The 21899-nt window shown below is 38.7% G+C and overlaps 1 protein-coding gene and 1 long non-coding RNA gene across 2 annotated transcripts in view; one reads left to right on the plus strand and one right to left on the minus strand.

Moving 5' to 3' along the window:
- Positions 1-9816, minus strand: part of LOC137344965 (uncharacterized) — a 40052-nt gene extending 30236 nt beyond the window's left edge. Inside the window, exon 1 of the mRNA XM_068008272.1 lies at positions 9731-9816. The gene's annotated coding sequence lies outside the window, so the exon portion shown is untranslated. The remainder of the gene's footprint in view (positions 1-9730) is intronic.
- Positions 9817-18180: 8364 nt separating this feature from the next.
- On the plus strand, positions 18181-21364 carry LOC137299275 (uncharacterized). Its single transcript, XR_010957862.1, has 3 exons — positions 18181-18223; positions 21008-21098; positions 21264-21364. It is a non-coding gene; the product is annotated as an uncharacterized lncRNA (long non-coding RNA).
- The last annotated feature ends 535 nt before the right edge of the window (positions 21365-21899 follow it).

The following is a 21899-nucleotide window of genomic DNA, read 5'->3' on the forward strand; positions in this document are numbered from 1 at the left end:
CAAGCAGTATGTAGCATCCTTATTCTTCCTACCAAAATGCACCACCTCACACTTATCTATATTGAAATTCATTTGCCAATTACACGCCCATTCTGCAGGTTTATTAATGTCTTCTTGCATTTTGACCTGTTCCTCCTTTGTATTAACTACACACCTCCATTTGGTGTCGTCTGCAAATTTTGAAATTGTACTTCCGATTCCCAAATCGCACATGTTGAATGACCAGCACCTAGAGTAGGGCGGCATCCACTTGGCACGATCTGAACCTCAGTGCTGTCCTTCTTGTTGTTCTTATGGTTTGTAACAAGGATGATACCAGAAATGAGAGGATATCCTTATCAGGAAAGGCTGAAAAAGCTGGGGCTCTTTAAGGCTGAGGGGTGACCTGATAGGGGTCTTTAAGATAATGAAAGGGTTTGATAGGGTGGACATAGAGAAAATGTTTCCATTTGTGGGGGAGTCCAAAACTAGAGGTCATAAATATAAAATAGTCGCTAATAAATCAAATAGGGAATTCAGAAGAAACTTCTTTACCCAAAGAGTGGTAAGAATGTGGAACGCATGACCATAAGTCGTTGTTGAGGCAAATAGCATTGATGTATTTAAGGGGAAGCTAGATAAGCACACGAGGGAGAAAGGAATAGAAGGGTATGCTAATAGGGTTAGATGATGTAGGGAGGGAGGAGGCTCGTGTGGAACATAAACGCCAGCATAGACCAGTTGGGCCGAGTGGCCTGTTTCTGTGCTATAGTTTCGATGTAACTCTGACTTCTTGCCATTTGGGTCATCAAACAGTCTCCAATATTTGTCCCCAGGTAGAATATTGGCAGTAGCACCACATTTTAGCTGAAGTCTGATTGCCTTGTTGTTTATGAACATGTACATAATTTGTTGGTACAGTATATTGGTTTTATACATATCCAACAACTTCAAGTGGGAGAATTCAACCTTCGGCTGAGTTACAGTTAGCTTTGCATGAGTTTGTGTACCAATTTCTGGACTTTGGACACATGGCTGAGAAATGGTTCAGTTCTCTACATGTATTAAAACTCCAAACCCCAGCAGGCCAGGCTTCTTTCCTTCTGACATGACACCGTCTACACTACTGACTAGAACTTTCCAAAATTTGTTGAGCTTCACCTCTCCTTACTAAATTAAATTTAAATTAAAATCCTTTCAGCTCCTTTGATGTTGCTTCACTAGCTTTACATAGGTCAGTACAAGCTTTCATTATCAATTCTGGTTCCTGTAAAAGTCACTTCCTAGTACTGTCAATCACCAGGAATGATTCTGACTTTCTTTAAAGCCCCTGAGTTACGTGTTGTAACTAAAGTGCAGAGACTCGCTATTTATGATTCTATTGTCTCATCGGGATCATTGTCCCGATTTTTGAATATATGGCACTTATTAGTCTCTCAAACACATTATTTTAACTTGCTAAGAACAACCTCTATCAGTCTGATCTTCATCCATCTCAAATCAAAGACCATGGCTCTCTGATTTTATAGGTAATTACGGCAGGAGTTATGACATCTTTTGACTGTTTAATGAGTTGCAATGTCCCAGATTCTCTTAAAGCTTTCTTAATTACTTGGTAAATTATCTGTCATCTCTAGTTTTGTTGGGAAAGGTACATTTTAAATAACAGATTCACAGAGCTGTACAGTGGCTGCATTTCCAGTGCTTAACATTTTAATTTGGCATTTTAAATTACTTTTCAGTCAAGCAAAAACAGTAATTAATCAGTTTCGAGTACTTAGCTGAAAAGTACATGGATCAGCAGGAAGCTGGCTGTCATGACTTTTTAAATGTTCTTTTTCTTTTCTTCTGTATCTTCTTTTAAAACATTCTGGTAGATTCAGAGAGAGTTCCTTCCAATTCTGACACCGTGTAATGTTCCTTATTAAGCTGAGTTAGTAACAAACTAGGAAAAACTTCAGAGCTTCAAAAAATGTGGGTATTTACGAATCAGTCATTCCAACAGCTATCAATCATACCAACACCTCCAGGTCAGGAGAAACAGGGAACTTTGTGCACTTAATTACCGCAGATGCAGATAAACATATGGACCTGTGGGGCCTATGCCCAGGGGCCCAGTACAAATACCCAGTAAAACTCACCATATCACAGAAAAACTGCATACAACTGTTGGACCAAAATATTTTAGCATTTAAAAATATTGTCAGAGGGGGGAAGGAGTGAGGCAAAGTTTGTGCTTTAATGGATCGGGTGGGGGGGGCAGTGGTGCATGGAGAGGCCCCAAATGTTCCGGGTGTCTGCGGCCGCAAGAATTCTTAATGTGGCTCTGAGCTATGGAGACAAAGTAAATCATGAAGGTGAAACCAAGCCTGGGTTTTGGTAAAGTAGGACGATGATGATGAGGTGAGATGGCTTATTTACAACTTAGGAAGAACAAAAGGTATAAATTCAGAGGCAATATTGATAAATTAGAGAGAAACAAGAAAGGTTACAGGAGGAAGAGAGCCAGGACTAAGGCTTAAGGTGAGAGAAGGTGTACCAGCAGATAAGTTTTTCCTTGTATTCTGTACAGGAGCGAGAGAGGTGTAGGACGAACCTTGCCAAATATGGGAGCAGTAGTCAGTTCATAGGCGCTTTATACAAGGAGTTAATAGTTGTTGAGAGGAAAAGGAGTGTTAGGCGTGAAAAAGGAAACCAAGCTGAAGCATTAGGATTGGAAGAGATGTGGCAATTCCATTCAAGGTCAGGAGAGATAGTGATTTAACTTTATCTCATTAGTTTTGTTTCATCGTTTATCTGGAGTTACAATCAGTAAACTGAACATTGCCACATCTGCATTGCCCGTGGTCCTGTGAAAAAATAAAATTCAGGCCTGACTATGCACATTACACATTGTGCAACAAGCACTGTGAGAATGGAGTAGTTGCTCATATATTGATCATTTCACTATTGAAGTGTCAAATTTTCCAGCGCACTTTTATTTTTTAATTTTTTACTAATCACAGGGGAAGAATAAAAACTAAGGGAAGCAAATGCACTAAAAAGCCACCATGGTAAAACGGACAAATAAGCCCAATCAGGAAAAAAAATAATCAAATTAGTGGAAACTACAGAGAGGGGCTAAGGTTTTATATTATCAAATAGCTTTATCTATTTTAATTGTATAGAAATCATTATACAAGAGACATTATAAACAGCTTAGACAAAACATAGCTTTACCTACTCAGGACAGTCACTAAAGCTTTGAGATAATATCTTAATCAGGCAAGTAGCATATCAGTAATGAATCAAAGAATTTAACTGTGTCCACAAGTTTGAAGTAACCATTTCCTTCAATTATCATGGATCATGAATCTGTAGGTCTGTGTAATACTATATTATGTGCACAGTAAGAAAGTTAGATATTTTCAAAGTGGGAACAATAGCTTAATCTCTCATGTCTTTGATGACTTGCTCCACAGAGAACTTAATGGGGCAGAAATTGCTCAGAGAGGTGAACCAACAGTCCTCGCCGCTCCATAGATTTATACTAGCCCACTAACTTACTGCGGTCTTTACTTCAGGCACTTCCTTGAATAGAGGAAGAGGAGAAGAGCCTAGCGTCAATTCAAGAGAAGCTCGGACCCATGGGAGAAGCAAGAGGATCACACTCTCTGCTTGACCAATCGGATTGTAGCATTTTTTTGCAGCCGATTGATTTGAATTTTTAGTCTCAACACTCTGGGTAAAGAATAACACAGAACAATTTGAGTTTTGTCCACACAAACTAAGTGGGGCTGTCTTTTTAGTGTGACTGTCGAATTTACCATTGCTGCCACTGGTGATTCTTATGGCCTCTGCTCTTAAGCTGCTTTATTTCACAGTAAGGTGAAGTTGTGAACGGACTCACTTATTTCAAACAGTACAATTATCTTTTTGCAGTAATACAAAATAAAGAACACGCCATGCTACCGCCCATTAGTCGATTATCTTAAACAAGATAATTTCTCACCATTCTCTCTTGCAACCGTACCTTCTTGTAGCTTTTCGCATTATGAGCATTGAAATCATAATCGATGCCCCTCTCACAATACAGTCCTGCTACGAGTGACAGTCCTGACTTCAGTGGCAATGCAATAATGTAGATGAAGTGGCATTTCTGACTCTGGAGGTGGGGGGGGGGGATGGAAGAACAAGCTGAATTTTTACTGCTGCGGATGTGCTTAATGATATTCACATTACTGGCTTGTACAGATCATCCCCAACTATCAGGGAAGATCTAGTAAATAGAAATGAAAGTAGCCACAACTACAACCTACAGGTAACTGCAGATTGTGTATCCACAGTTTTTTTAGAGGCTGTTACCGCTGGTGCTGTGGAACCTGCTCCACAACGTAAATGAGCAGATTCCACAGCACCGAGAGCACCAGCATAATACAGTAGAACAGTGATGTCTAAGAGGTGGCCCATTGGCTAAATATGGCTTGGGAATTTTGTCAATCTGGCCCTCAAAGTTCCTGCAGTTTCCCTTCTTTGTGCTTTAAGTGCAAAGTTGACTTTAGCACCGTTACAAGTTCGGGCCTGCCATAGATATCTTCTCAGGTTTCAGTGGCATCAGTCACTCCCATGAGCGGTCTGAGGGTCCTACTTTTATGGAGCTTGACTCACAATTCCCTATATCTACTTGCATGATAGGATAACCCAGGGGTTTAATAATAACACCCTCCGTGATCTGAACCAAATATTCGTGTCTTGCACATGTGTACTTTGTCTCTGAAAGCAGACTGAGCAAACACTTGGTGAGACAAAGCCTGATACAAATTGATAAGTGCTTTATTTCACAGTAAAGTGAACATACAGAATGGCAGTTATGATCAGACTCACTTAATTCAAACACTACAATTATCTTTTTGCAATAATACAAAATGAAGAATACACCATGCTTCCCCACATTAGTCGGTTATCTGACTTGACTTAAAACAAAATCATTTGTCACCATTCTTTCCTGCAACCATACCTTCTTGCAACTCTTTGTTGACTGACCACCTCACAGCATTCTGTTTCAATCACGATGTGGAGATGCCGGTGATGGACTGGGGTTGACAATTGTAAACAATTTTACAACACCAAGTTATAGTCCAGCAATTTTATTTTAAATTTTATTTTAAATTCAGTGAATTTAAAATAAAATTGCTGGACTATAACTTGGTGTTGTAAAATTGTTTACAAATGTTTCAATCACAGCATCCTGTTTCAAAAAACCTCTGCTTGACTGCCTGCCTTTGTGTGTTCTCTTGCTGTTCATAGCCAGAAAACAAAGACCTGCCAGACCTCCTGCTGAGCACCCAGGGCCAGCAACTCCCCAAAACAATGGACTTAAGGTTAAATTGCTAATTATTTACAGTCTGTGATGAAACAACATCAAAGCTAGCTCCTTAGCATTGTATCTATCCATTATCTCAGACCCACTTTTAAAATCTTGAATATGCATTACCATTCTTTAAACAGTAACTCTTTTTCACAATCCTTTCTGTGGTAAAAAAAATCCAAAAATGTGACAAGCTCCTTCTAGCTGTTTAAACTTCCTGGGCCTGGAGTACTGATAAAGGCTGCTCTCTGTTTGAAGGATTTCAATTCATCAGGGAGAGGCCGTGACCACTTTTCCGGAGCCGGCAGTTTTAAAGAGCTGCAGCATTCTTTTCCACTCCCCGTGCTGCTTTAGATCTCTCTCGCTACCCATGGCCATAAAGGACACGTCTTTTTTAGTCTTTTATATCCTTGAAAATAATGGAATCGTCCTAAAGATGTGCTGTGATCTGAAAGAGGGATAGCGAAGCAAAGAGAAAGAGAAAGAGAGTGAGAAGCAGAGGTGATAGCATCAGAAGACAGAAGAGTCTAAGAGAGAGTGAGAGAGAGAGAGGGAGAGCGAGAGAGAGAAAGAACAGGAAGAGGAGAGATAAAGAACCCATAAAAAAGCTGTTCTAAGAAGAGAGAGGAAGAATGAGAAGAAGAGGAGAAGGGAAGGATCAAGGGGAAAGGAGGATGAACCATTGCATCATCTTATTTTTCTGTGTGTAGTATAGTGTGATATGGTGGCGTGCAATAGTCTGTTCTGGTCCTATATGTTCCTATGTTCCAGTCTTGGAGAGCGACAAAGACTTACAAATTCTATTTTCGTCCCTGCAAGGAAAATATGTTTCATAATTTACCCAGTTACCATTATGGAAAATTAGAAAGTATTTAAAATAATGAGATTCCTGGACTGCACTGACAAAATTCACTCACTGGGGAGTGACTGAAATAGGACCACGTTCCTTTTCATGGGTATCTGTTGTATTTGTTAACTCAAAATATTTTTTTCTAATTTGTGATCAATTCTATTAGCTTTCCATCAGCGTAATGGAAAACAAATGTTCAAGCATGCCCTATTTTGATCAAGTGAATCATTTCAATTTCCAAGTTTAAGAAACTATATCCGAAGACTATTATAACACAAAGGTTTCTGTCAAGAATGGAGATGTGGTTGTTCCACATCAGTGACACAGAGCAACTCTCTTCTCTGACTCACTACACATTGTTCCAGCCACAAAGGAGCTGATAAAAGCTTATGCTCCACATTCCTGTTTCCAAGAGTCTTTTTGTATTACTTTCAATAATGGGTCATTAATTTGAAATAGAAACATTTAAATTGTGAGAGGCGTATTCTTTATTCTAACTACAAAGCACCACCAGTTCAAATGCATCACCCACAATTTACTGTTCTCACCCTGGTGATTGTCATAACCATTCACGTTAGACAACAAGGCACTGATTTTTCGGTTATGTAACCATCCAGGTCAGTAAAGCTTCTGTTGCAGAAGATGTTTCCTCATTTTCAGTTTTTAAAATTGCATTTGAAATTAGAGTGCAGTCAATAACAATTTTCTACTAAACCTCATTATAGCTTTATGGGATCCAATAATCAAAGCAGTGTTATGCAACCAAAGACTAATTTTCACCTCCCAAAGCTTCCATAAGGTGGCACCCTCCAATATCACTGCTACAGCAATATAACCCTTTGTTTTTTTGGCCTTTATTGTGACAGACAGGCAAAGAGTCACATTGATGAAATCACAGATCAATAACACCACGTAAAACCCATCCTTGTGGACAGGGCCAGGTGACTTGCAAGATTTTTCTACAAAGTGACGCAGCCTCTTTAAATTCTCTGTTTACATTTCTTTGCAGTAGAAACCCAGTAGAATTTTATTTCTCTGATGCAACTATATGAAAGGTATGGAAATACTCATGGGCACTGAATTGTCCTTCAATCAGTTATTGAATTATAGTCACTTTGAAAACTCTCTTTGGGTTTCATAAAGTATTTATTTGTATCTTTTTAGTGCCCAGAGATACAATCACTACAACATGTTCTGTTTAAGACCCTTTCACAATTCATTCTCTATATAATGTTCTGTCTAGGTTAAATTTGTAAAATAGTTATTGTATATACACTTGATCTGGTTAATTAGTTATGTCATGCAGATTATCAAAGAAACAAATCATCAATATTATAGTTCTGGTCCAAAAATGTTTATAAATAAATTCATTTCTGTATAATTTAGACCAGGTTAGGGCTTGTCCTCAGAATCTACTGGCCAAATGATTTATACAGGTGTAAAGGAAGGTTAGTCATTCATTTGAATAGCACATTTGATGATGACTATGTGGCCTGAGGGATAGTGTAGATGAGGAGATCAGCAAATTGTAGATCTAATTTCTGCTGCGGTTAATTTGCTTTAAAATCTCTAGGTTGCCTATTGTTGTCAACTGGATTGGGAGAATACACTCAGTTTCCAAACCAAATCACACTGTCACGTTCTAGGGCCAGTTGATCTATGCTTCCAATTTCCACCCATTCTTCACCTTCACACGGTCTATCTCGGACTACTTCCTTCCCCTTCTGAACCTCGCTCTCTGGTGATGGGCTTTTCACTGAAATCTGTTACAAGCCCACTGACTCCCATAACTACCTGGAGTCCATTTCTTCTCACCCCATATCCTGTAAAGACTCCATCCCATTCTCCCGCTTTCTCCATCTCAGTCGTGAGTGCACTGTTACTGCTACCTTCGCACCAGGAATGTCCCTTTTTTCCTCAGCCGAGGACTCCCCTCGACTGTGGTCAATGAAACCCTTTGCTGGGTCGGTCCCATTTACCATGCTTCTGCCCTGCACCCCCTCCCTCTCTTCTCACAACCTATCCCAGTACCCTCTGCATTCGCCAAATCATCTACCGCCATGTCCACTACCTACATGATCCCACCACCAAACATATTGTCTCCTTCCCTCCCCTTTCCGCTTTCCGGAGCGATCGTTCCCTCCCCAAACCCTGCTTCATTCTTGTAGCATCCCTACTTCCAGCTGCCTTTTCCCCACCACCTTCTCATGCAAGTGTAGGAGATGCAACACCTGCCATTTCACCTCCTCCCAGGCCAAACACTCCTTCCATGTGAGACAACAATTTACGAGTACTTTCTCTAATCGAGCATGCTGTATTTGCTGCTCATGGTGCAGCCTCCTCTACATTGGGGAAACCAAACGCAGATTAGGTGACCACTTTACTGAACACCTCCATCCAAGTGCGACCTTACGCTACCTGTGACTCGCCATTTTAAGTCCCACTCCCATTCCCACTCTGACTTCTATGCCATTGTTCCTATGAAGCTCAATGCAACCGTCTGATCTGAACATTAACTTCAGTAACTTCACCTTAACTATATCCTCATTTTCAATTTCATTTTTGACCCCTAGATTTTCCTTCTCTCCCATTTTCTCACATTTTCCCAGGACTTTAATGTCTTAATGTTTCTGTCCATTACTTGACTGAAGTTATGATCATTCATAATTGCTCTCTGGGTTTGTCTGATTTTTGACATATATATTTTTCCCTCCCCTTTTTCTGATTGCTTTAATATGACTGCCTGCCGCTTACATTTTAGTTCTGAACATGGCCTGCGCCTGAAACGTTAACTTGTCTGTTCTCTCCGCAGATGCTGTCTGACCTGTTGTGTGTTTCTAGCCTTTTCTGTTTTTGTTCAGATTTACAATAACTGGGGTATTGTGCTTTTTACTTTTTGCCAATGAGAAGTGTCATCATTGTTTTGTAGGGAAGAATATGAAGTATGATACTTTTGAACCTTGTCTGAGATAGGTTTGACCAGAAAAACGCACCCAGCTATATTCAAGGAATTCCCATATGTATCTTTCCGTTATTCCCACATCCCAGCATCCCCTCGCAAAAGGCAACTTTCATCATGAGCAATGCCACAGGAGATATGCTAGCGTATTCTTAAAGCTGCCCTGAGAAATGTTTCTGTCGGTTTCATGAACTTCAGATGATGTTAACAGTTCCTGTGATTAGTAAACAAAGATCCATTTTAGGATTACGCCACATTCAGTGTTTCCTGGATTAGGTCTACTCCATCAGCAATTTGGGGATATTTTTGACAAAGAAGTGCAGCAATGTAGGATTGCATATTAAGCAAGAATCTCCAACCTCTAGTACGTTTTTCTTACCCACGATTTGAAATGACTTACCCCTCTCACACTGTTAGTCATATTACCAATACACTATTTTACTCAAGTTAAAAATCTGAGACAATTTTGTCCTGTATTTAATTATCACATTTCACTTCTTTCACAAGGAACGCAACACATTTCAATGTGAAGAGGTGTTAAAACATTCCGAGTGTGAGCAGCCGACTGGAGGGGATAAAAAGCTGACTGACTCACCACCTCAAACGTCACCACCTCTCAGATCCTGCAACTGAAATTCTCTCTGATTATAAATGAAGTTAAACTATCTTGTAAAGCACTCTTGATTGGAGCTGGAAATGAATTCATCCAATCTGATTAACGTTGCAGTTCAGTTTAGAATACTAATATCGCCTCTAGTTGATGCACACACAAGTGATGCAATGATGTCTTTGCAGTGCTAGGAAGACTTTGTATTGCGAATGTGGTTATTGTTTATAAACAAACAGGAAAAGCTTCACCAGCCGCAATTTCTAAACATAAAAAATCAGATTGCCGACAGAAATGATGAGGTTTCTAAAAAAAAATCGATCTGTTCAGTTTTTGCAATAAAGAGTAAAGAACTGTTTGCATTGGATTTGGAAGACTGGCTTTCAATCACATGATGACTGGAGGAACAAACTGGCTTCATGTACTTTGGGGCAATTTAAAAAAAAATTATAGCAGTTCACCAGAAGATGCAATTGGTACATTCTGAACATTTCCCTTGGTTAATGGCACAAGTAATTGGTTGAGCAACATGAAGGGGGGAATATCAAAGCTCCAGTTTTTAGGCTGAAGTTCCCCACACACTTCCTCCACTGAGCTATGATGTCATGGAGCCAGTGATATATGTAGGATCAATGTTTTCCCGTGGGTGGGGGAAAGAGGGTGAGCCATCTTTGACCACTGTTGCCCATCTCCGAGCATCCAGTAACAAAACAGCATTAGCAGAAGCCTAGAAATAGGATTCCAGCCTGCTGCCTTGGCCACAGCTGTGGGCTGATCAACAGAAGTGAAGGGGCCAAAATAGTGACAAAGGGTAAGTAAGAGTAATGCTAAGTAAGAAAAAGTACTTACATCCTGTCACACTTGGAGAAATCCTCCAGCCATAGAACTGTCCAGGATACAAACTAATGGGCCCACCAGTGTACTACAGGTTTCAGTGTTTTACACATGTTTAATTGCAGAGACTATGAGGCTCATTTATTTCATCCTTGCATAGAAACCCATGATCTCTCCCTCAGTGTTTATCACCACCTTGAATAATTCTAGAGTTTTTGCCCCCACTACCCAACAGAGAAGACAGTTTCAGGTATTAATCACTCTGTGTGAAGAATTGCTTTATGAGATCTGTCCTGAACTTGCCTTTAACCAGTTTTTAAAAAATAAATCTATGTCTGTATCCTGTTTCAGGATATTTTGGATTATTTTTCTTTCGAAATGACTTGGAAAAGAGTTACATCGAAATATGCGTTTTAGACGCAAAGTTATTCATACAAGTTTTTAAAAAAGCACTGAGACTAAAGGTGGTTAGAACACTAATGGACTAGGCATTAAAGTCATTTTCTCAAACACTGAAATAGCCCGTCTTAGTATTCAATTAATACTTCATACCCACTGTGTTGGAAGTTCCCTGGTTACAGGTACTCAGCAGGTTTGTTTGGCATAGGCCTTCCCCTTGGGTTGTAAACACAGGGAAATAAAAAGAGAGAGAAAAACAAAAATTCACCAACGGTCACACAATCAGGTTTTTAAATAGAAGGATGCAAGCATAAACTTTTGCCAGACTCAGAAGATTAGAATGCAGAGGGGTAGTTAGAAATTATTTTCAAGCAAGACAACCCACTGATGTGGGGAAACATAGCATATTCATTATTTTGTATTACTACATGACAGCATGCTGTGCTGATTGAATTAAGTGAATCTCATCATAATTATTGTTCTGTATGTTCACTTGCTGCTTTGAGAAATGAAACAACTTAATGATTTTTACCTGATCACTTCTCACCAAGTGTTTTTTCGTTCTGCTGTTGAAACGATTGGAGTGGTGCATGCAGGGGCATGAGCAAATGACACACATATCCAGTTCAGATCACAAGGGGTTTCTATTGTTAATTTGAAATAGTGCTCAAGATTAGCCTTTTCTATTCCACTTCGTATCTTATAAATCTCTATAAGGCCCTTTGATTCAGCTCCCTTCAAGGTTGAAAAGTCAAGGTTTTTCTAACCTTTTCTCATAACTCAATTCTCTGACACTAAAACAGTTTCATGGCCCTTCTCAGCATTGCTTCCAGAGCTTGGATTCATTGGCCACAATGTAATGCAGTATTCAAGCTATAGCCTGACCAGAGCACCCAAGGAGCTTCAGCAAGGCAGTCTGATACTTACACTGTATGGATTTGGTAACATAGCTCAGCAGTCTGTTTACTTTGTTACTTATTGACCTGCAATGACTGGACATGGTCAGTGTAGAGTCCACTATCAAACCCACATCTCTTTCAACCTCTAGTTGATTCAATAATATTTTTCTTCTGATGTGTAACACCTTGCACATCTGTTTTGAATGTCATATGCCATGGTTGTGCTCACTTGTGAATATTATCTAAGTCTTTCTATAATTCCTTAGCTGCTTTGCTATTATAATTCTTAATGTTGCATTTGACTGATATAGCTATGCTCATTTATTGTCCCTTTGCTCATCTGACTGTCTTCTTACATTTTTTTGGAGGTCCCTGTATTCAGTGATTTCCTTCAGCTTTTTTTCTAACAGATAATTGTAGAATTTGCTTTTCTTATTTATTTCTTGTTGTACTGTATTATTAATCAATTTAAAGTCATTCTGTACTTATTACTTCTTGGTGTGTATTTATCCTGAATTCGAGTGGAATATCCAAAGTATATTCCATTTGTCAACTTAAGTTTCCTTGAGTACTACCCCCCTCCCACAGTTGATTTATTTAAGCTTTTCCCTCCTTGCTATGAAGTTGGCCCTCGAGTATTGGCTTGCAGTACTACTTTATCCTAGATTATGTGAAATGTAATCATGTTATGGTCGTCATTGCTCAGGAATGCTACTACTTCTGTCGCCGATGTGCTTTCTGGGTTACTTGTCATTTCCAGGTCGAGATGGCATCCCTAACTCAATGGGCCATAAAGCAGTCACACATTTACTAACTCAGATTCTAGATCGCTTGGGCAATTGCAGTTTATATTACTTTGGTTAAAGTTTGGTTAAAGTCCCCCATTAGTATGACCTTTCTGTTTACGTACACCTTACTTCTGACCTTCTTGTTGGAAAGTTCATCTTGTACCAGTAGGTCTGCTTCCTTTATCTGCTAAGTTTCCTTGACATAGAGTTACTCATCTTCTTTCTTGCCTAGTCTGTCCTTCCTGCACACTCAAAATTGGAAATTAACCATGGCCCTCAATTTCCTCATTAGCTTCAGCATTAATGTTGTTGTTACACCAGATATTGGGCTGAAAAGATTGAGGAAATTTGTGTTTTAGCACATTTGGTACATTTACGCCATTATTGCACTAAACGCAAGTTTCCTCAATCTTTTTATCAGTGCAGATCTTACATCCCTCAAAGCCTCTCAGGGATCATTTGCATAGCTGCAATGTTCAAGTCCAGTTCTGATGAAGGGTCTGCACCTGAAACATTAACCAGTCTTTTCTCTTTTCAGATCCTGTGCATTTCCAGCATTTTCTGTTTTCATTTTTATTTTTCTTTGCGATAGCGTTTGGCAAACCTTATTAGTTTGTTTTCAAATGCAACACAAAGACATCAGTTACACCAAAAGTTATCACTACATCAATTCCATGTAACATCATCATGTTGAAAGTAATGTATGTTTTTTTCTGGATCGCCTTTCTTCACAAGCAAAAAATGGTTTGCCAAACAATTTTTTCATGAATGCAGCACTCCTTTAAGAGAGGCGCTCTAGATTGGAAGCTTCAAATGTTTAAAGTCACTGCATTTATGAAAATGCAAACAGATCCGCATTGCTACCATGCTGCTGGAATCCTTCCCCTCCCCTACAGCTGACCTAGTGTTTCTAACCATGAGCTTGTGTCTTCAACAAGAGAAATTGATGATGGTTGTGGCCCTTTCAAGAGCCAGGTCATAAAATATATATTTCAAATGGTGCCGTCTCTTATCTCTTGATAAGAATGTAGTCAATGTTGTGAAATCCAATGTTTTTTTGGTGTGTTTGAAGGAAGTTGCAAGGTCAGACTGATTTATGCAGTACCCATAAAATAATATTTAACCTCATGTTTACACACAACTCCACAATCCGCAAGCTCAACTACATGCAATTAGCAGTCCCCACCACTTACACCGCCCACGGTTATTGTGGGCAACTGTCTACACCGGGCAATTATTGCCAGCCATTTGCCATTCCCATAGCTGTCAATAACACCGCTTATACCATATTAAGCACTCCATCATTTCGGGCAGGCTCAGATGTCCAATCAGCCATTTTCAACTCGTTAAGGTGTGGTTATCTTGGTTAATTAATTCCCTGTCATTGGTGCTGGGTTGAAGCTTTCAGTGTAATACAATTACAATTTCAATACAATTACATGCTCTGTAATTTATAAGTTATTGTTTTTTTTAAGCAAGTGTGTCTTAAAGAAAGATTTTTTGAAACTGAATACACGCTGATTTACTTTGTTCACTGGTGATTTGGCCTGCTGGGAGATAATGGCACTACATAGGGGTTACATTTTGGGAGTTGGCGCCCCTATAACAGAGCTTCATGTGATGGGAGTACATAAGGAATTAATTAATGTATGGAAAGTTGTGTGGGCTGTGAATCAGGCAAGCGATCTCTTCCCGATATGTGCATCCATCATGCGAAGCTCGACATCTGGAGTGGTTAGTGACATGATAAAAGGAAAAAGAGGCAGAATGAACTTGGATTTATATAGTGCCTTTCATGACTTCAGTACGTCCCAAAGCACTTCACAGCCAATGAAGTATTTTTGAAGTGTCGTCACTGCTGTAATGTAGGGAAGATTTCTTCTGCTTTGAACACATTTATTATTTCACTGGAAATACTCAGCAGAAGAAATCTTTCCAAATTTCTTTCTGATGTCACTACAGGGACTAAAGGAAATCATCCCCAAAGCTAGCAAGTAATGTAGACATGGTGACAGCCACCCACTTTCCCCACACAGCTCCTTGAAGTCTCCAGCAGTTTAGGTGAATGGGCAAAACTGTGGCAAATGGAATTCAATGTAGACAAATGTGAGGTCATCCACTTTGGATCAAAAAAGGATAGAACAGGGTGCTTGCTAAATGGTAAAAAGTTAAAAACAGTGGATGTCCAAAGGGACTTAGGGGTTCAGGTACATAGATCATTGAAGTGTCATGATCAGGTGCAGAAAATAATCAATAAGGCTAATGGAATGCTGGCCTTTATATCTAGAGGACTAGAGTACAAGGGGGCAAAAGTTATGCTGCAGCTATACAAAACCCTGGTTAGACCGCACCTGGAGTACTGTGAGCAGTTCTGGGCACCGCACCTTCGGAAGGATATATTGGCCTTGGAGGGAGTGCAGCGTAGGTTTACTAGAATGATACCTGGACTTCAAGGGTTAAGTTATGAGAGATTACACAAATTGGGGTTGTATTCTCTAGAGTTTAGAAGGTTAAGGGGTGATCTGATCAAAGTTTATAAGATATTAAGGGGAACAGATAGGGTGGATAGAGAGAAACTATTTCCGCTGGCTGGGGATTCTAGGAGTAGGGGGCACAGTCTAAAATTTAGAGCCAGACCTTTCAGGAGTGAGATTAGAAAACATTTCTACACACAAAGGGTGGTAGAAGTTTGGAACTCTCTTCCGCAAACGGCAATTGATACTAGCTCAATTGCTAAATTTAAATCTGCGATAGATAGCTTTTTGGTAACCAAAGGTATTAAGGGATATTGGCCAAAGGCAGGTATATGGAGCTAGATCACAGATCAGCCATGATCTTATCAAATGGCAGTGCAGGCACGAGGGGCTGAATGGCCTACTCCTGTTCCTATATTCCTATGTTCCTAATGCTGTTTTAGGACTGGTACTCGAGTGGGTTCATCACAACTAACGAAAGCATGAATAATGTTATTAACCAAGAAACCAACCTCCAGGTATTCTATGCACACTTACATCAACACTTCATCAAATCTTCAGCAGATATGATTGTTTCCAAATCTCTCCATGGCCTCGCCCCTCCCTATCTCTGTAACCTCCTCCAGCCCTACAAACCTCCAAGATATCTGCGCTCCCCCAATTCTGGCCTGTTGCGCATCCTCGGTTTTAATCACTTCATCATTGGTGGCCGTGCCTTCAGCTGTTTAGGCCCTAAGCTCTGGAATTCCCTCCCTAAACTTCTCCTACTTCCTACCTCTCTCTCCTCCTTTAAGGTACTCCTTAAAACCTACCTCTTTGACCAAGCTTTTGGTCACCTGTCACCTGGTTCGGTCAAATTTTGTTTGATAACGCCTTGGGAGGTTTTACTATTTTAAAGGTGCTATACAAGTGCAAATTGTTGTTGTTCATTACAGGGGTTAAGATGTCAAACTTTTTGATGTGCTCTTCTTTTTATTCTCTTACAATTCTGTAAAACAGGAGATATTTCAATGAACTGTTGATATTCCATCAGCCCCAACTTGTGGAACACATATAGAAATGTTCATCATAGAGTGAAAGATATTTTACCTTCTGTTTTACTCACTCTCTGCATTTGGTCTATTCAGAATAGTTTTTTTTACAAGGGGGCTTTCTTTCTCTGAGCCAAATCCATTCTATAGTAAACATTGCAGTGTAAATAACCACAGTGTAACTGGAATCACTGGAATCCTATAGCAGGAAATACCAGCACAGCACATTTCAGGAGCTACACACCTCAGAATACAGAACTAATCAAATGCTGTCAAGTACTATAGACTGTGCATCTTTGTAGTAAGACTAGTCACTTTGGTAGAACAGTCAAAAGATAAGATTTACAATTTGGCAAAGCCCAGTAAACCAACAATAATTTCAACCTTAATTTACACGATTTGCACCATTTGAAAATCTAAACAACGAAGAAACATGTTGATATTTACAGCACTGCAGCTATGTGCAGATTACTTATATGTTGATACTTAGCATATTTGCATCTTGCTCTGAGATATGACCACTCTAAAGGCTGCAATTTATAATAGTTGCATTTACAAAACCATCCCGAAAATAATTTGACAAAAGTTATGTAACTATTTTGTTTTATTTTCTATTTTTGATAGAATAAGTGTTGCAAATATCATCACTAATATAAATATTGGTTTAAATGTTTCCCTCCCCAACACTACATGTGTCTGGCCTGACTCACAATGAGGGAGTAACTGCAATAAAAATCAAAAGGAATGTTTGATCACTCATTGAATATCGTTCCAAACTAACAAAATATAAATATATCTTCTTTTATATTTACAAAAGCCATTCTTTGTAAACATCATTGATTATAAAATAGAATGAGAATAGACATTATAAAGTAGAATGAGAAATAGAAGCATTTTCAAATTTATGTTTTCCCTCCCTGTTGGGTTCCCAATGCCATGTTATTTTTCCACCGATTTGCTCCCAGACCTTCGTTGGTGCCACTCTGTACGGGCAATAGGAGGAGAGCAAGAACAGTGCAGGTTAACTCATTCTAGTTATGCCTCCTTGTAGATCCTCTGCCTGGCACCTCCCAGACAGTCCAGTCGAGATTAATCTTCCTTCGGTCTTCCCTTTTTCCTACAATCTGTAGGCACTGACAAATTGCATTTACCTAACACCACCTCTTGATTTATATTATCTTCTATTCCACTATTTTGAACCGGATGGTGTGCTGCACTATGGATAGGGCAAGTGACTAGTTGCAGCAAGTGTTTGGTCATCCCTCTGTTACTGATATTTTTTGTTGCCTCTGGAACTTTTAATGGAAAATCGGAATACTCAGGCAGCAAATCACATCGCAAGGGATAAGAGTCAAAATTTGTATGATTTGTTGTGGGATGTCACTTTGTGTGAAATCACTTTGCCCTAACTACAGACCTTAGTTTTTCAACTAGGTTTCTCAGTTTACAAAAAAGGACTCATGTCCTGGGGAGAGAACTCAGATCGTACCATTCCATCTCTCAGAGCATTCGCTGACCAGCACACTGCACTCCTCCACTGATAGCCTCACAACTTTTCTCAATTCACCTTTCTTTGAATAAAGATAAGTTGTGCAAACATTTTTCTGTTGTTGACATGAAGCTATTGCAGTCCTAAGAGTTATTGTTGCTATACTGTAAGTAATCAGGCAGATTTGACTCACATAACCTTGAAAGCTGAATGTTTAGCGTAATCTTTATTAGGGGATTTATTGCTCCTTGAAATTGGCAGTCTGCAGCTAAAGGGAGGAAGCTGAAGGAACTAATAGGCGGCCCTTCAGTGTTACTAAATCAGGATTTGAAGAGTACATCAGCATGAAACCTTAGCGTAAAATGTTAAGTATTATCATCAACAGAGTAATATACCATCGAACTATGTTTGACCTTTGTAATAATGTTGTAAAAATCTAACTAGTGTTTACACCGATTTATTGCCATCAAGTTCTGATTAAGACACTGCCAAGAAATGTTAAGCTTAGTTTGTAACTTGTCTGTAGTCAGTTAAAGGTAATTCAATGCAATTCTGGGCTTAAATCAGGTAGGTGTCAACCCAAATTACACTGTAGTACCTTGAATGTGTAAAATGTTTTGACTGATTTTAAAGCTGTATAAATTAACCCTCTGATAAATTCTCTAACAATCTTTTTAACCCCATTCTTCCCATGTGAGGCTCTAGTACCATGAACCTAGCTCTCACCAGGCCCTTTTAATGCTGTTCAGTTACCAGCTGAAACAAATGATGAGAGTTAACCTTCTTGCCCCATTTTTCTTCCCTCCTTTGGATAAATGCTTTATCTCATCTAGACAATTCTCCGGGTGGCTCCAGAGATGGATTGTCTACCATACTTTAAATCCTGGCTGTGAACCTCAGTTTGCTTCCTTGGCTGTACCAACTCCACAATGAAGTGTTTTAATTACAAACAATGTATATAACAGAAATTAGATATTTAAAATGTTATTTCTGAGTGACTCAGTAAGCCAGGAAACTGAGGACTTGACTCCCAAACAGAAGGTTGCAAACCTGAGGCCTAGTCATGTCTGGCAGACACACAGCAACAGGGTGCTGACATTTGAATCCCCCCTCTTCAATGTACTCCTTCGTTGTCTATTTCAGAGCTACCCAGATTGTGAGTGGAGATATATTTACAAGCCCAAATTGCTTTGCTTTCATAGTAGGAGATTGCAAACAGTCTGGATGAGAAAAAAAGAGAAACAGTTTGAAATAAAAATCTGAATATTGTAAAATGGATCAGAACAATGAAATCAGTGTAAAGTTTTTTCTAATTATGAAACTCCATGAATTTTGAACTGTTAACAAATTATGGTGCCTCGAGGTTTATTTTTTAAGTGCATATCCTACAGAAGCTGAGGGATAAACACCCAATGTACTATTCAGCACTCTCAGATCAGGTATGACAGTCAAATAAAATTCAAAAGTTCCCCAGCATTCATTTGACATTATTCAACTTAGCTTCTGAGATGTACCTGAGCTTGCTGTCCTATCTGGGCAACATGACTGAAGTGTTACCATTCATGGCATTTGTACCCACCCAATTTATGCCCACACCAAAAACTATAATGAGGCTGCTGCTACTTATTTCAGTTAATATTCCTCAGAAGCAATAGAGGAAAAAAATACTTCAATCCCACCTATCTAGGCTTCATTCCAACACGGATCCCAGGCTAAGGAAGATTATTTTCCTCTATATTGTTAAGGGTTAAAAGTTCTTAGTAAAAAGATAATAGGTGTAACATTATTTTACAAGTTTAATCATATAAACAGATTGGTTTCTTTTTTTTTGTTTCCATTCACCCATATTTTTACACAATCTGATTTTATTGGTATTATAAACGTGTGAATTTTAGATATAAAATCAACAAAACAAAGCTTTTGGGCGATGTCTAAGAACAAGGATGAAATATTTATATTCAAGATAACATTATCATTTAAATATTTTTCATCACTTGCACTGATTGCTCTGTGCCCTCACACATCCCACAACTTCAGTCAATTACCTTTATTTGAGGTCTTATTTCTTTCCACATCAGAGTTATCTAAGTGACTGAGTTTGTAGTCAATGAAACAAAATCTTTGCAATATTTTTTTCTTTGAATTCCATTATATTGGATTTTGTAATGGTGCTACTAAAATGAAATTAGAATTATTACTCAGGGCAAAATTACAGGATATTGATGGACTATTAATTTGTGTGTTATGGTTCCAGCTTTCGCCCAACACCTTTATCTTGTGTTAAAAGCAAAAAGATGACTTTCATAAATGGCCGTAGTCTCCTATGAACAGAAACATGTCTGAGACAGGATGTGTAGTGTTAGCAATTACGTTTTTGTGATATCAGCTATTGGTGAGCATTTGGGATACTGACTATGATCTCCTTACTCCTTTTGAAAGGCATAAAGCATCATACCATCAGACCAAAGCATGTAGGAGACCAATAGCCAGATTTATTTACAAATATAATACACAGAAGTAAGACACAGCAAGTTACTGAAAGTACAATACTTAAAATCATAAAGATAGGAACAGTCCAAAAAGGTTAAAATACCCTTTTCAAATGTGCCACTTTCACAGCTTGATAAGCAACAGGACTTTTGAATGAAACAACCTTTGGTAGACTTTTACAATATGAAGTTGTACATGCATTTCCAACCCACAGCACAGATCTCCAGATCTAACTAAAGCTGAGTAACTAGAACTGTGACTTGCTGACATGGGAAACTTTCAACTTTTAGTCATGCTTTTGAAGTTCATAAACAACCCAACCACAACAGAACACATCTTGTGGGGAAAGGATTTAATTTGGGATATTACTGACTTGCACTCATCTCCCTTTAATGATTCAGCCATCAGAGCAATAAAATTCAAATATTCTCCTAGTCTGTTAATCAATATACATTAACATTTCAAAGCAGCCAGACCTAGCCATCAAGCAACTTTGGACTTAATTAATTTGTGTAGAGATGTTGACACAGACAAAGAGAATCTATCCAAGGCAGACACTTTTCATTGCCACATTTTGACTATGAGGCCGTGTATTGGTCAACCTTGCGACAGAAATGATGAGCTTCCCTGAGAGATACCACCCTATCACTGTCTCATTATTTGTTTTAACAAAGAAATGATTATGTCCAGAATCATAGCATGATCAATAATCAGTCATAATAAAGGGCACAAATTATATCTCCCTCCAAGAAAATGTTTCATTTATTTATTTATAACTGAGGTTGTGACAACATTTTTGTATCTATTACTTCCAAATATTACTGTGCCCTCCCGTCTCTTTGTTACTTCCTTCATCTCCAGTGCAGGTGAACCAGATGTGGACTTTTCTTCAAATTTCATGGAAAAGTTATTCTGTTTTCCGATCCTTGTCACTGCAAGGTTTTTGTCAAAGGTTAGTGTGAGCGTGGCTCAGCAATTTGCATGTCAATTGGTCGGTAAATATCCACCAAATTACCTTCTTGTTTAAAAAGACTTTATGCAATATTGTATCACTAAGATGACAATGTGCTTTATATTTTTATCTTGTTCACTAAAGAATTGTTTCATCCTTAAATAGCACAAATGAATCACTCACCAGGTGAAACCTTTTATAAAGATTCTACGTTATTTCCGAATTATGTCCTCACAGTTTATATTCCTCACTTGATTCCAATTTCAAGGTAAATTTAATCTCTGTTGCCTGTTTATTTTTCTTAAATATTTAATTGTAAACAAACATTTTAATATAGTAACAGTCTTTTCGAGGTCACGTGGAAATAGTAATACTGACAAGGGAGTGTGTTTACAGAAAAAAAATTAAATTTTCATGAGTGAAGCAGCCTAAATAAGATGTATTATATCATGTTCTGCAGTACATCTGAGTGTTATAATGAGGGTCAATAGAGCATACTGCTCTATGATGCTTCATTTGGGAGTTAGACGAAGATTAGTTTACAGGGAAGGATGTGTTATAGAGGAGGTGTTTTTCCTTACGCATTTGCTGTTTGCAGGATCTTGCTGTGTACCAAACAGCTGTTACATTTGCCTACATAACAGTAGTCGCTATTCATTGTCCATGAAACATTTGAGGTATTTGCAAGAAACTTGGTAAAGTGCTATTTAAATGCAAGTCTTTCTTTCTTTCACATTTTATATTAATCAGGAAGTATAAAAAAGAATGTTATTTAAAGATGTTATGATTCATCATAGTGAG

The sequence above is a fragment of the Heptranchias perlo genome, chromosome 28 (assembly GCF_035084215.1).
Source record: "Heptranchias perlo isolate sHepPer1 chromosome 28, sHepPer1.hap1, whole genome shotgun sequence".
NCBI classification, from domain to species: domain Eukaryota; kingdom Metazoa; phylum Chordata; class Chondrichthyes; order Hexanchiformes; family Hexanchidae; genus Heptranchias; species Heptranchias perlo.